We start from the raw sequence: 13,603 nt of genomic DNA, 5'->3' as shown, positions 1-13,603 counted from the left end.
GCCTTTCTGCTCCTATGGTGCTGCTTGGCTTGCTGTGTTCATCCAGCCCTGCACCTTGTTGTCTCGGATTCTCCAGCATCTGCAGTTCCTACTATCTCTGTTGGACTATAACTTGGTGTTGTATGATTTTCAAACATGAAAATGAATTGCTTCAGTTGAGAAGGAAGGTCACTGGACTCAAAATGTCAACTCTGTTTTCTCTCCTCAGAAGCTCCCAGAACTTCTGAGTTTTTCCAGCAATTTCTGCTTTGTTTGTTTAATGCCTGGAATGAGTGGATTTTCTTCTCTGGAAAGGCTAGGCTTGAATTGTTTGGAGTTGAGAAGAGTAAGAGGTGACTTAATTAAAACATATAAGTTCCTGAGGGTAGCTGGAGAGATGATGTTTTCTCTTGTGGGTGAATCTAGAACTAGGGATCACTGTTTAAAATGATAAGGAGTCACCCATTTAAAACAGAGTTGAGGAGAATGTGTTTTCTCTCAGAGGGTTTTGAGCCTTGGGAAATCTCTTCCTCAAAATTTAGTGAAGGCAGATCTTTGAATATTTTAAAGCCAGAGGTAGATAGATTCTTGGTAAGCAAGGGGGTGAAAGTTTATCGGGATAGATAGTAAAGTGGTGTTGAGTTTAAAATCAGGCTAGCCATGACCTTATTGAATGGTAGAGCAGGGTCAAGGAGCTGAATGGCCTACTCCTAATTTGTATATTCACTTGTTCAAATGTAACATGCCACTCCCACCCTGTGCAAACATGGACATTCTCACTTTTTTAAATTCATTCAGAAGATGAGGGCATCACTGGCTAGGCCAGCGCTCATTGCCCATCCCTAATTGCCTTTGGGGGCAGTGTTAGGAGTCAACCACATTGCTGAGTCACATGTAGGCCGGACCAAGTAAGGATGACATTTTCCTTCCCTAAAGAACATTAGTGAACCGGATGAGTTTTTCCCGACAATGGATTCATGGTCATCATTAGACTCTTAATTCCAGATTTTTATTGAATTCAAATTCCACCATCTGCCATGGTGGAATTTGAACCAGGGTCCCCAGGACATTACCTAGGTCTCTAGTTAATTATCCAATGATAATACCACTAGGCCATTACCTCCCCTGATCAATAAGGTTATTAAGAGGAGACTGGCAAGCTTCAGCCTATTGAAAGTCTTGACACTGACATCCTAGGTCTCCAGAAGCTGTTGGCCAATCAAAGGCTGGCATCTTCAGGTCCCAAATATTGTTGGTTGAGGTCCATCCTTCGGGGAATCCAACAAAGATAAGTTGTGTTTTTTCGCTCCTTATCCTCAGGTGAGGGAGTAGTGTGTCAAGAGGGTTGGAGATAGACTTCAGGGGTTAGCTTTCAGATATCACATCTTTACCCCCAATACAAGCCTCTGATTGCCCCCCAATTATGGCAATTGGAGGCCCCTTCAATTTGGCAGGCAGGTTGTACAGGTTATTCAGTCAGGAAACCAGCCTCCTTTCTCGCCTATCTCAAAAAAAAATGGTGAAGGTAGAATCTTTGAATATTTTAAAGGCAGAGATAGATTGATTCTTGATGTGTAAAGAGTTGAAAAGTTACCTGGTAAACAGGTAATTGAGATTTTTTTTGTGCATTCATGGGATCATTTGTTAGACTGGCAGTTATTGTCCAGCCCTAACCGATAGCCAACCCTTTACTCTGGGTTTTCAGTCAAAAGTGGGCTTGACCAAGTAAGGATTGCAGATTTCCTCCCCGAAACAACGTTAGACAGGCAAATGGGCTTTTACAAGAATTGATAGTACTTACATGGTTGCCATTAGGTCAGATCTCAAGCAACAATGAGACAGAATACAGGAAAGAGACAAAATGTTTTGCGGCATGATATAAAGACAACAGTCTTTCCATCAACATCAGCAAAATGAAGGATCTAGTCATTGACTTCAGGAAGTGGAGTCTGCATCCATAGTACTGAGGTGGAGATGGTCAAGAGCATCAACTTCCTGGGAATGAAGATCACCAACATTTTGTCCTGGTCTACCCATGTCAACGCGACAGTCAAGAAAGCACAACAATGTCTCTACTTCCTCATGACGCTAAGGAAATTCAGATGTCCACAAGGACTCTTATCAATTTTTATAGATGCACCATAGAAAGCATCCTATCTGGATACAACATGATGTGTTATGTAGAACGTAGAACATAGAACTGTACAGCACAGGAATGGGCCCTTTGGCCTACAATGTTGTGCTGAACATGATGCCAAATTAAACTAATCCCTTCTGCCTGCCCTTGGTCCATCTCCGTCTAGTCCTTGCATAGTCATGTGCTTATCTAAAAGTCCCTGAAATGCCCCTATCATATCTGCCTCCAACACCACCCCTGGCAGCACATTCCAGACTTCTACTACTCTCTGTGTAAAATACGTGTCCTTCACATCTCCTTTGAACTTTTCCCCTCTCATCTTAAATTCATACCCCAAGTATTAGACATTTCAACTCTGGGAAAATTGATTCTGACCATCAACTCTATCTGTGCATCTCATAATTTTACTGACTTCTATCAAGTCTCCTCTCAGCCTCCTCTGTTCCAGAGAAAAACTCGAAGTTTTCTAGCCTCTCCTCATAGCTCATATTCTTTAATACAGGCAGCATCCTAGTAAACCCGTTTTGTACCCTCTCCAAAGCCTCCACATCCTTTTGAGAATGTGGCAGACAGAATTGAATGCAATACCCTAAATGTGGCCTAATCAAAGCCTTATAAAGCTGTAACATGACATCCTAGCTCTTGTACTCATTTCCCTGACCAATAAAGGCAAGCATGCCATACACCTTCTTTATCACCCTATCTACTTGTGTGGCCACTTTCAGGGAGCTCTGGACTTCAACCCTTAGGTCCCTCTGTACATCAATGCTGTTCAGGGTCCTGCCATCAACTGTATACTTTTCCTTAACATTTGATCTTCCAAAGTGCAGCACCTACATTTACCTGGATTAAACTCCTTCTGCCAATTCTCTGCCCATATCAGCAACTGATCTATATCCTGCTGTATCTTTTGGCAACCTTCTACACTACCCACAACTCCATCAATATTTGTATCATCTGCAAACATACTAACCCACCCGTCTAGATTTTTATCCAAATCATTTACATATATCAGAAACAGCAGCGGTCCCAGTACAGATCCCTGCAGAACACTAATAGCGCAGAGCTCCAGCCAGAAATATACCCTTCCGCCACTACCCTCTGTCTTCTATGGGCAAGCCAATTCTGAATCCATGTGGCCAAGTCACCATGGATCCCATGCATCTTAATCTTCTGGATGAGCCTGCCATGAGGGACTTTGCTGAAAGCCTTACTAAAATCTGTATAGACAACATCCACTGCTCTACCCTCATTGATCACCTTTATCACCTCCTTGAAAAATTCAGTCAAGTTAGTAAGACATGACCTGCCCTGCACAAAACCATGCTGACTGTCCCTAATTCAGCCATGATTTTCCAAATGCACATAAATCCTATCCCTAAGAATTCTCACCAATAACTTCCCAACCACTGATGTGAGACTCACTGGTCTGTAGTTTCCTGGATTGTCCCTATTTACCTTCTTAAACAGGGGAACAACACTAGCTACGTGCCAGTCCTCCAGGATTTCTCCAGGGGCTAGTGAGGATATAAAGATCTTAGTCAAGGCCCCAGCAATCTCCTCTCTTGCCTCCCTTATTAACCTGGGATAAATACCATTGGGCCCTGGGGACTTATCAACCTTAATGCTCTTCAAGAGACCCAACGTCACTTCTTTCTTGATCTCAAAACGCCATAGCATATTAGCATGCTCCACACAAATCTCACTACTCCCAATATTGTTCTTCTGGGGAAATATTGATGCAAAGTACTCATTATGGAACTCACCCACATCCCTTGCTTATAAGCACAAGTTCCCTCCTTTATCCTTAAGTGTTTCTCCCTTCTCATCAGTTATCCTCTTGTTTTTAATGTATGTATAGAATGCCTTGGGATTCTCTTTAACTCTAATTGCCAAGACCATTTCATGACCCCTTCTTGCTCTCCTAATTTCCTGCTTGAATTCTTTCCTGCTTTCTTTATATTCCTCAAGGGCCCTGTTCGATTTTAACTTCCTGAACCTTACATATGCTTCTCTTTGGTTTTGACTAAATTCACAACCTCCCTCACTATCCAAGGGTTCCTTACATTGCCATCCTTGTCCTTCTGCCTGACTAGAACATGCCGGTTCCTCAACTCTCCCCAGCAGGTCTTTAAACAATTCCCACATGTCAAATGTAGACTTGCCTGATGACAGCTCCTCCCAATTAACACTCCCTAATTCCTGCCTAATACTGATGTAATTTGCCGTCCCCCAAATTTACTACCTTTCCCACAAGGTCCTGACTTATCCTTACTCATAGCTATCTTAAAACTTAAGGAGTTATGACAATTGCTCTTCCCAAGACCGCAACAAATTACAGAGAGTATAAACACAGGCCAGTCCGTCACACAAACCAGCCTTCCATCCATTGACTCCATCTATACTTCCCGCTGCCCTGGGAAAGCAACTAGGATAATTAAAGACCCCTCCCACCCGATTATACTCTCTTCCACCCTCTTCTGTCGGGCAGAAGATATGAAAGTTTGAATACACATATGAATAGGTTCAAGAACCAGCTTCTTCCTGGCTGTTATCAGACTTTTGAATGGACCTCTCAAATGTTAATTCTGATCTCTCTCTCTGCACTTTCTCTGCGGCTGTAACACTGTATTCTGCACTCTGTTCTGCCACCCTGATGCACTTTGTATGGTACAATCTGCCCGTTTAGCATGCAAAACAACGCTTTTTACTGTATCTCAGTAAATGTGACAACAATAAATCAATCAGGTTAGATTTTAATTTTTATTGAATTCAGATGTTACCATCTGCCATGATGGGATTCAATCTCATGTCCCCAAGATATTAACCTAGGATTCTGGATAACTATTTCAGTGATATTACCACTGTTCCACCACCTTACCATAAATGGCCATTAACTGACCCTTGAAGGGCCTTAATTGGTGTCAGGTCAAGAAATTCCTCAATGGACCTTCGCATTCAGAAATAATTTGGTGATGTGGTGATAAGCAGGGGTGGCAATCATCTCTCCAGGGCCAACTTGCCCAATTATTTCCCCTTCTCACCACCTCTCTCACCATATCTAGGGAAAGGAAAATTCCGTCTTAAGGATTTCAGTCAAAGAATGACTTGAGTTTGGTTTATTGGACATCAATTTCGAGGACACAGAGCCCAGTTTTCAAATTAATACAATTGCAAAATCTAATTCAAGCATCCAAAAGTCCCATTTGAAACTCTTGACAGGGACTGAAATCTCCAGGGGCCAAAGCAGACTTTGAATCTTTTGTACTCCAGGACTGTGCGGATTGGGTGAGTTAAACTCCCAGGCCTCAGAAACATTTTTCCCACACTAACTCCCATCCAAGGCTGGCCGATAATACATGGAGAATCAGGCTGCCATTGCGTACTCATGGAAATGGACCCAAGTAAGTTAAATTAGGAATTGGAAGGGATGAGAAAAGAATACAATTGGATTAGGGGAAGGTGAAGCTCAGGCCAAAGGTTTTCTTTTGACTCTTAGGAGCTGATTAAATTTCTAGTGGAAGGCTCTTTTCTTAACCATTACCAACACCTAATGTTGTTAATAGAAACTTTTCATCAGTGAAGGAGGCTTCAGAATTTATCTCATGATCTCTGCCCCTATCTCATATCAATCTTTTTGGTCTGATTCTTGACTTGGGAAAAATTAGATTGTAATATTCTTAAACTTTTATTATGAGGATTGTGTGGCAAGATGGAAGAACACATAGCACAGTGCAGATTTATCAGATGAAGATATATTCTGTGTAACGGTTGTTAAATTGAATCAGTTTGGCCAAGTGAACTGACATCCTTATTCACCTTTGGTGTGAGCAAAGAAAAAGCTGTCCATGTTTTGTGCTAATTGGAAACAGTGAGCAATCTCACTTGCAGGATTGAGAAGAAGTTGATAAAATGGGCTTGAATAAGATTGGGGATTAAACAGGCAGATTGTTAGTGTTATTCAGAAGCAAGGAGCTTCACCATCTAACACGCTGAGGTGGATATTCAGTGCTTTAACAGTGTCTAATAATGCTTTGTTAAGATTTGGGAATAACTTGAAGCATACCATCTGACACTTTAAATATCAAGCTATTCCATTTCCTATAACACACTGTGAATTTAACTTTAAGATGTCAATGTTGAAGGTCTTCAGCTGCCATCTGGAGTGTAGTAGCACTCCATTTATTAGATATGTTACAGTTCTTCTGAAAGTCATCTCAACAGATACCTCATCCACACTCTCAAATGACACAGAGAGTATAACCAACAGCTCCAAAACTGACTGTTGCTAGTCATACATAACATTATAGGTCTAACTGGAAAGATCCACTGGTTCTTTTGTGAACAAGTTTGGGTCAGAATTTAAAGTACAAGTTGAAATATTGAGCAAATAGACAAGGAAAGCTGCATTGCCAGTTAGTACCTGCTATGTTGTTATGCAAGATTTACCCTATATGCAGCAAGTAAGATGGGTGAGTTAGGAAGAAAATGACTTATCCTGCTGCCTTGATGATTCTTGCAATTTTCTTATCATTCTGAATGCGCATTGAAAATTAATGCTTGTAATGATGGAAGCATTGGTTTAAATTGCATTTTTACCTCACTGCCTCAGAATGTATTGATGTAAAGGCCACTATTTTGTAAAACATCTCATGTTTTGTAGACTTAATTTCTAATCTCTCCTACAATGTTGCTGGCTGGTGAGCTTTGTTCCCAGTCCTTATTGTGCAGATACTGACAACGCAGTGAACGGGGTTATCAGCATTTACCAATCAAGAGAAATGGAAGAAAAACTTGCATTTACATCACATCTTCATACGGTTTGGAAGCTATTCATCCTTAGGGTCTAATTTACAGTCTTCTGCATGTTATTAGAAACTAGTTTATCACATATTTGTACTCATATCACACTAATACATTCTCTCTAACTGGTCAGAGACCCCAAAGGCAGAATGCTAATGTTGTACCTCAGTTAGAGAGCCAAGAAAAGCTCACTGCAGATTCCAACAGGCTTCCAATGTGCTGGTCATCCAGTCTTTTTGGCAGGATCTAAGCTTTTGAAAGCTCTAGCTAATGTTGCACTCTTATCAAAACTGGAAATAGAAATATGAGAACAGTTTTAAAGCATAGAAAGGCAATAAATGGAGCATGGTTGGAGATGGGCAGATGGTGTTGTGTTGGTGGAGGTGGCAGTGATTGAAGGTTTGTGATCAGGTGGAAGGCTAGAATGACTAAATGTTGAAAGATATGATAGTGCAAGGGAAAATGGAAAGATAATGGGACAAATATGGGTCTGGAACAGTTGGAAATAGCAGCATTACTTCCAAAACCTGCTGTTTAAAAAATTGCAAGCAGTAATTATGATGTGAAATTATTGAACTTAATGTTGACTCTGAAAGTTGCAAAGGAACTCATCAAAAACTGAGAACCTGTTCCTTGAGTTTCCATTGGTGTTCAATGGAAACACAGAGTGTTGAGATGAGTTTAGGAGTGAGACTGAAAATTTTAATGAATGGAAGTTTAGGATGGATAGAGTTGTCTAGTAAATTAACCTGTGCTTTATCTCTGCTGTGTAAAGGATTATTCAGATCTATTTTCAAAGGGGAAGGGAAGGACCTGCAAGATGTCCTGATGATGGATGGATAATTAGAAACTGGGTTGGTGAAAAAGAGACTGTTAATGCCAGGAAATGTGAACATATTAAAGTGGGTAGATTAGAATACTTACCCCTCAGTGTTATCCTTTAAATAGATGTTGCATGTATCATACATGATGCAGAAAAGAAAAATTGCAGAGTCAATGCCCAACTTAGTGAGGACTGTGCTGTGAATTTGAGAAAGATGAGTCCTTCAAAAAACCAATATATTTAGCAGAAGGTGACAGAAAACTAGCAATTTTTGAACATAAACTGGAACTTTCTTGAGGCAATACAGAAAAAGTTGAGGGGTCAAAATATGGCACAGGGAACATAAAATAAAGACAAGAATTAAATTATGAGAGCAGCTAATGTCAACATAGTTTGTACTCAATTGAGCTTTAAAGATTGAGTGGTGATCTGATCAAAATCTTTAAAAAGAGAAAAGGGTACATACAAAAAAAAATCTTATAGCATGGGAACCCTGAATGTAAGAGCATCACCTTACAGTTAAATTTAATCTGTTTATGAGAAAAATCAGATATCACTTTTCCATGCAAAATTAAGTGGAAATCTGGAACTCGGGTGCCTGTCTGGGTTTTGGGCGCTGGGTCAATGTAAATTTGCGAAAATTCGATCAATAGCTTTTTGTTGGATGAAGGTATCAAAGGATAGAAATCAAAGGTAGGCAAACAGATTCAGAGAAGAGATCAGGCATGATCTAACTGAATATTGGAAAAGGCTTGAAGTACTGACTTTGCTATTCCAAATCTGAAGTTCCATCAGAACTTAACTGAACTTCAAATTACACTGAGCAAGCAATGTGTTATTGACAGTACAGAAGGCAGTATCTATTTGTACTCTTGTGATTGCTTTGTAACCACTGGAGGTGGCATGGTTTACAGCTGACTGAAAAAAATAAGGGCAGCATTTTCCTATACTTTGACCAAGAGTCAATTTCAGGAAGTTTTATGCCATGGTGACTTTTCTCATACAATTTTGCTGTTTGCTTCATTAAGTAGGTTTCATTAATGTTTCTACTCGCTCTCTGGAGTTTGGAAGAATGACAGAGGATCTAGTTGAGGTATGTGAGATGAAAAGTGAATTGACAAAGTAGGTGTTAGGAGGATGTTTCCTCATGTGGGGCAATCTAGAATGAGAGGTCACAGTTTTAGTATAAGTGGTGGCAGATTTAAAACAGAAATGAGGCTAGCTATCCCAGATGCTGGGACATGGAGTAAATTTAAGGAGGAGATAGACAGATTTTTAATTAGTAATGGGCGGAAGCGTTATGGGGAACGGGAAGCAAAGTAGAGTTGAGGCTGAAGTGAGATCAGCTAGGATTGTATTAAATGGAAGAGCAGCCTTGAGGACTGAATTGCCTGCCCCTGTTCTTAGTTCTTATGTTCTTTGTTCTGAATTGTGCATTTGCAGAGGCTGATGTGCTTGCTGTTGCAGGAACCTTCTGGTGATGATGACACGAGTGCAATACTTAAACCCCAGTTGCATGGTTCTGTAATGTTCGTGTCCCTGGACAGATAATCCAGAACCCAGACTAATGTTCTGGGGACAAGTGTTTGAATGTCACTGCATAAAACAACAAATAATGAACTTTGAATACAATACAGTCTGGAATTTAAAGCTAGTCTGATGGTGACTATGTAATCACTGTTGATTGTTATAAAAACTCATCTGGTTCAGGGAAGGACATATATTATCCTTACCCAGTCTGGCTGACATGTGATTCCACACTCACAGCAATGCGGTTTACACTTAACTTCCCTCTAAATGGTTTGTAGGGCAATTAGGGATAGGCCACAGATGCTGGCCTTGCCATGAAAGAATAGAAAGCATTTCAAATGCTGCCAACCAGGAACTGCTTTCCAAGTCTGCTGCTTGACCACTGTGGTCCAGCAGACGGCCAAGAAAGGGAATGTGACATCCCAGTTCACTGACAATGATCTCGGGGTCTGGTGGATGGGGTGGTGGAGAGAAGGGCCAGCTTTTAGATTAAGATTGTCATCAGAGAAACGGCACCGGATGCTGCCAGTCTAGTCTGAAGTTGCCGCACTGGTCAGTGCTGTGTCCATGTCTGAGGAAATGCCCAGCAGTGCTGTAAAATGCTCTGCCAGGGCAAGTGCCACCATCGTCTCTCTGCTATCTCACATTCACTCCATCTGTGCCATTGCACCAAGATTACTTCTGCAGTAAGTACCATTCCCACAGATGTTCTGTCAGTGGATTAGATAATCCACAGGCCGTTAAAAAATTCTGGGATTTCCATCTTCATTCCTGGAACCAATAATTTTCAATGGCACAGCAAGCTCACAGCCTGCACTGTTAGTTCCATTGCAGAGGATAAAATCTCACACCTACCCCTAAACAGCATGGAATGGGGCTAGCTTCTTCAGAACTCATGGCTCAGGGTCTCTTAAAAGGAGTTGTGGACAATAGTCTGCATTCAGGAACTTTTTGAAAGGTATGTTCCAAGGGACATATCTAAAACCCTCCATGCTCCAATGTGACCGTGATACATACCCACCCATTAGGCACAGTATTATGGACAGTACCAATGTGCTTTATACAGCAAGTTTTGAAATGTTCATGAAGAAAACCCATTCAGAAACCTTTCTTAACAAAACTTCAGCATTTATAACCCTGCAAAAGTGTTGATCAGACATTGTCATTCTTCGTCTTAACAATAGAATCATTAAAACAGTGTGGAGCTGGAGGAACACAGTAAGTCAGGCAACAACTGAAGAGCAAGAAAGTCAATGTTTCGGGTTTACACCTTTCCTCAGGAAAGGCAATGGCCTAGCAGTATCATCGCTGGACTGTTAATCCAGACACCCAGATAATGTTCTGGGAACTCGGGTTCGAATCCTGCCTTGGCAGAATGAACACCTGGAATTAAGAATCTAATGATGACCATGAATCCATTGCTGATTGTCAGGAAAAAACCCATCTGGTTCACTAATGTCCTTTAGGGAAGGAAACTGCCATCCCTACCTGGCCTGGCCTACATGTACCTCCAGACCCACAGCAACGTGGTTGACTCTTAACTACCCTCTGTGCAATTAAGGATGGGCAATAAATGCTGACGGGCCAGTGACACCCTCTTCCGTGAATGAATAAAGGAAAAAAAATTCATTGACTTTCCTGTTCCTCTGATGCTGTCTGACCTGCTGTGTTCCTCCAGCTCCACACTGTATTGACTCTGACTCCAACATCTACAGTTCTTGCTATCTCCCAATAGAATCATTACCCCAGTATACATTTCATAATTTTGTCTAAATAAACCCTCTGCTGAGTTTATCCCATGCATAAATCATGGAGTACAAATGTACTGAGGCCACCTGGGAACTGTATCAACAGAGATAGCCAGAAACCTGTTTCTTCAGATGGCCTCATTATGAATGTCTGGCCTGCTAACAAGTTCACTCATTCACCTCCAGAGGTGTGCTTGAATTAGTTTTGGAGCCTGCAAACATGTTTACCAAGAGCAAATGTAAAGAGTGAGGGGGCCATTTAACAGTCCATTTAGCAGCTATCCATTAATCCACAGAAATAATTTTACTTATTGGTTATTTGGGAAGAATAACCTTTACCGACTCAGGACATTTAGAAAAGTGCGTAAGGAATTTAATGGGTAGTAAATATAAAGTTAGTTTCCTGCTGTTAGGTTAAAGATTTGCTCCAAAGCTGTCAGAACTTTTCAGCTGGGTCAACTTTTCTGATCTACATCTTCAGGATCCTGTGTTGCATTTGTTACCATGTTAACACTCCAACTGACTGGAATTATACTAAGGGCTACAATCTCTTGACCAAAAATGGGAAACACATTCACAAACCTGACTACATATGAGGGATGTTAAGGAGACTTCTTCTTTCAAGCCTCACTAAGTATAAACCTCTCCATTGATTTGACTTCTTCATTAAAAAGCTGTTTCTTTGCACAAATTTACAAATGGGTGGGTGGGGGCAAGTGCGATGTGGTGGGGTGGCGTGCAATGAAAGCTTCAATGCATCAACCAGATCATGAGCAGTTTCGGATATATGCAGTCTACCTGCTTGTAGGTAAATTCTTACGTTCTAAGGGTGAACCACTCCATGTTAACCAGCTCATGAGAATGCTACATCTTTTGTAGTCTGCCTTCCTAATGATAAATACTTACATTGTTAAGGGTTTTGGCTCACAGGGTCCGTTACCCTATCCAAGCAAGGAAGCGACTCAGGCTGATTCCAGCAAAACCTGACTGGGACAGTCAATGAGACTTATCAAAAAAATAACGACTAAATGGAGAATTAACCTAAAAGGTGGATCAACTAACTTCCCCAAGCCTTTTCCACCATCTCTTGGACCACTTCCAGGGCTGGCTCCTGATTACAAGGAATACACTGAAGGAATAACTAATGGCTCCAGTGCAAAACTCTCAGATTGAAGCTGAACAGAGCAAAAATGTAGACCATGCATCCAATAAGACCATTTTTGAATAGGCAAGTTGACTTTTAAAGATGTGCTTCAATGGTCTGGACCACTCATGCAGAGTACTGCTGTACTCACTTGACAGGTTCTCCAGCAAAGTAGTTGTTTCCTGCATCTTGAACAATTTAGCTTAATGATGGAGTGACAACTTAGAAGATGGAAATAGAAAATAACCTGTCTCTTTGAAGAGGAAGACGTGGAGAGTGACAGAGATACTAAGGGAGCCAACACTGATGGAAAAGAAAAACCTAGGAACGGCTAGATTCAAGACTGAATGATTTTGCATGAATAATTATAGATGCTCAGAATTATTAGCCAATTGTGTCTCAGAGATGTTACTGTCCTTAAGTGAAATCTTGTTTTATAAACTTTAAGCATAAAGTTACGTTGAATGTCATTGACTGTAATTGGAGGTGTTTCCTTTGCAAAAAAAAACCTGTCTCCTGGCTAAACCAGCAGTATGGATTTCTGCCAATGTACATATAGACTGTGCTTGTCTGAATCAACTCTTTGTTTGTTATCGATCTATCACTGAGAGTGAATAGGGATGAACTATGCTGATTGACTGCCAAACCCCAAGCATGCTGCTTAACTTGTCACTTACCAAAGATTATGTTCCTCCCAGAGGATAACAGTGAATGAAAGCCTCAGCACTCTTCATGCTGCAGTACATGATATGCATTTGAGCATTCAGCATACTCATTACCCCCATGATTGTCTACGAGAAAACATGAACAGTCAGGCGTCTTAACAGATTGAAATAGATCAAAGAAATTTAGCATAAAAGTGCTGCATTTGTTTCAAGTTAGAGTTGCATAGAAGATTAATACTCATGACTTCATGTTGTTTAATATTTTTCTTTACCTACCGTTATATCTTCAACAGTGAAAGGTGAGCTTGAGAAATTCTAATGACTGTTTTGCTGCCTTATCTCTGATGACTATCGTGGTGGTCTTCTGAGCTAAGCGAGTAGCAGCTTACTGGGGGCCTCCTTCTCAGGGGCCGCCTCCTTGGCATGACCTGGTAGAGACATTTGGTTCACTTGCCGAGGTGAAGTGTTGCAGCAGGGAGTGTTTTGGAGTGTCCTGAGATGGCAATCCCTGGATGCTGGTCTGTCATTCCTCCTTGCTGTGGTGCTCATTTGCACCTACATGACCCCTTCAGGGAATGGTGCACCTAGAGGAAGGTCAAGGTCCCTTAACACCCTTTGGATAAAAGCATCAGGTGCCTGATGACCAATGGGGTGGAAGTCTGCACCTATCTGGCAGATACTGAGATAACCAGGTGTGGAGCTGGATGAACACAGCAGGCCAAGCAGCATCAGAGGAGCAGGAAAGCTGACGTTTCGGGTCTGGACCCTTCTGCA

Source organism: Rhincodon typus, chromosome 1, assembly GCF_021869965.1.
Source record: "Rhincodon typus isolate 14 chromosome 1, sRhiTyp1.1, whole genome shotgun sequence".
NCBI lineage: Eukaryota > Metazoa > Chordata > Chondrichthyes > Orectolobiformes > Rhincodontidae > Rhincodon > Rhincodon typus.
Note: the sequence above shows the minus strand (reverse complement) of the source record.